This window comes from Carcharodon carcharias, chromosome 4 (assembly GCF_017639515.1).
Source record: "Carcharodon carcharias isolate sCarCar2 chromosome 4, sCarCar2.pri, whole genome shotgun sequence".
Classification (NCBI taxonomy): Eukaryota; Metazoa; Chordata; class Chondrichthyes; order Lamniformes; family Lamnidae; genus Carcharodon; species Carcharodon carcharias.
The window spans coordinates 89456598-89459808 of record NC_054470.1 but is presented as its reverse complement, the minus strand read 5'-3'; positions in this window follow the sequence as shown (position 1 = coordinate 89459808).

Genomic DNA, 3211 nt, shown 5'->3' with positions numbered 1-3211 from the left:
TGGATGTAGAAGATATTGCAAATATTACAATATCTTGGTTTGCTGTAGGTTTCTGGTAGAGTTGGCTTCTTAAGCCAGGTGACACACTTATTCCAAAAGCATGGGAGAGAGAGAGAGCAGCCTTCAGCCTGTTTTCTCTGCTGAAGACTTTCTTGACATTGCCGATGTCACTTAAAAACTTTCTCTAGTGGTTGGGCAGCCTTGCCTTAAAATACTTTACCCACTGTGTATTTCCAAGAGGTTTGGTGTGTATATGTCTGTGGTAGTCATTGTTTCAACATCCAGTACTATGCATTTTTAATGTCTCCTCCAAGATAACTATGAGTTTTGATGGGTCTCAGGATTATAGGAAATGTCTCTCTCTTCACACTCCCCAGGGGGTGATTTGTTTGTTTCTCACCTTCACCTTGGAATGTGGCCTTGCACTTTTTTGAAATCAGCTTGCTCTGTCTCAGTTGAACTTGCAAAATTTCCAGTTAGTTGAAAGGTGAAAAACCATATTATTGAAAAATAAAGGGGCATAGCCTCATGATGATAGTCAAAATGCTAATATCAATGGAATGGAATTTAGAAGTTACATTAGTACAGGTCTCGCTTGATAGATAGAAGAAAGTAAAAAGTCTAGCTGAGTGGTAAGTGTATTCCATCTTTACATTTAAAAATAATCTTCCTGAAAAAAGAGACATGTCAAAGCTTTTCATCTTGTACTCATCAGGGGACTTTGCAAGAATGCCAGTATAAGAGGAAAACAACAATTGGATGATTGGACAACACTTGCTAAATAATCCTCAATGTTCTAAGAATTACATTAACAACCAATTTAAGATTGTCAGTCGGGCTTGCAGTGTGGCACATTTGCCTGTATTGGAAACTGCATACATTAATACACAGGGCCCCTCTTTTCATACAGTATAAATTGTTGTTTTCCCTTTATATTGCTTTTCTTGCAAAGTGTCCTGATGAGTGTGAGACAAAACGTCTCGACAAGTCTCTTTTTTCAGCAATACTCAAGTTCTGTACTACCAAATGACTAAATAATCTTTCACTAGCGCAAGAAAATGATGCAACATATTGAGGATCCAACAAGTTGGATGACTGAGTGCAATGTATGTGTTTATGTACAAGTACACAACTCCCCATATAGTGGCTTCAAACAATCAGCTACAGCTAAGCACTGAGTTATCTCTAAAGTGAGGGTAGAATCACATTCTTGCAAATATTTCTCCAACCAGGCAACCAACCCATCATTATCTCACAAAAAATGAGAGCTTGTTTTAAATTGAAATATATTTGCCTTCTTTTCCTTTCTGACTCCCTTTTCCTCTCTTAATCCAATCTTTCTTTTTCCTTCTCTATTTCTTTTTCTGTATCTAATTATGTCTCATTCACTCCATTTCCTTCTCAGTTCATTTCTCTGTTTCTTTCCCTATCCTTATATTTCATTGGTTAAGGAGGTGAGAGGTTGGTCCCATTGTTCATCTGTCTTGTTATTAATTGACACTCCCAGCAATTTGCTGCATAAAATGTTTTTGCACTGCAGGGCAAGGTCCGCTCACTAAGTTCTGAGCGAAGCTGTTTATTTTACTTTTTTCAAACTGTCACAGTAAAATCTCACAGCCCATGGTTTAACAATGAGCTAAGTAGTTTACAATTTTAGACAGAGTCTAATTTAGAATTTCTTCAGGTAAAATGCATGGTTCAGTGTGAGAAATGAGAATTTAGCCTTGGTAGGCTGTATGTATGCCTAAAGTTTGTGGAACCAGATCCAAGAAGGGTGTAGCATCAGCTGCCTTAGCCCTAAGTGCTCTGGAATTCCCTCCCTACACCTTTCTGCCTCCTTCCCACCTTTAAGACGCTCCTTAAAACCTTCTTCAGTGTCCAATCTTTTTTGTGTTGGTAGTTAAATGCTCCTATGAAATGCCTTGAGACATTTTACTATATTAGAGGTGCTATATAAATCCAAGTTGTTTTAAATTGGGTTGCACCGGGTAGGGACGGGTATGTCAGGAGGTATACCCTGAAGTGTCACAATTTTTTTGATGTATACAGTTCCAATTACAACATCCAAGATTGCTAAAATGGAGTGTGAAATGGGCCCAGGTTTGGTGATGCATATATCTGAACAGAGAGGCTTGCATTTATGTAGCATCTTTCCCTACCTCAGGACAGGACTTGTTGATTGAGGGATAAATATTGGCCAGCTGACCATGAATAACTCCCCTGGTTTCTTCAAAACATTGGGACCTTTTGTATTCACCTGAGAGGGCAGACAGGGCCTCAGATTAACATCCCGTCCAAAAGACCATACCTCTAAGACTGTATTCTTTCAGCATTGCATTGGAATGTCAGCCTTGATTTTTTTTTATGATCATGTCCTGGAATGGAATTTAAACTCACAATCCTTCTGACCGGGAAGCAACAGTGCTGCCAGCTGAACCACAGCTGACACTTCCCAGGTGCTAAATTGATATGTTTTATGTCCACAGGAGGAAAAGGACTAGGATTTCCACTCCTGCTCAAAATCTACTGACTCCTAATGAAAGTGAATATGGAGAACAAGAATTGGAGATACACCTTGACTTTGACTAACCAAGGCATCAAACGTTCAGTTCCAATAGCAATTGCATTTATGTCGAGTCTCTGGTCAATGGTGATCCCCTAGAATGTAGATGGTGGGACATTTGACGATGGTGATGCCATTGAATGTCAAGAGGAGGTTGTTAGGTTTCCTTTTCTGCAAAATGAATCCACACAATGTCTAAAGCTACTTGGCTTTTTAATAAAGAACGAACTACCTGGCTGCTTTCTCATTTGGTAAGTGTAGATATCCCACCAGGTGATCTTAGAGCTATGTCCACTTGTTTGCCCTAAGTCTTCACACAATGACTGGCCACTGCAACTGGTTCATTGACTCGATCCTTCACTTATAGTTACTTCAAGATTTCAATTCAGACATTTTCTTAGCGCTCTGCAAAAGGGTCACATGGACTCGAAACGTTAACTCTGTTTCTCTCTCACCATACATGTTATCAAACCTGCCGAGTTTTTGCAGCATTTTCTGTTTCTTATTTTCTTAGCGCTCTTTGTTTGATGAAGGTTAAGGAAGAGAGTACTTGTGGATGTTCCCAGCGAGCCAATGGCAGTTTATATACAGGAATGAAACTCGTGTCTTTCTTTATTCATACTTCAGCTGTTTCTTACTTGGCAGGGC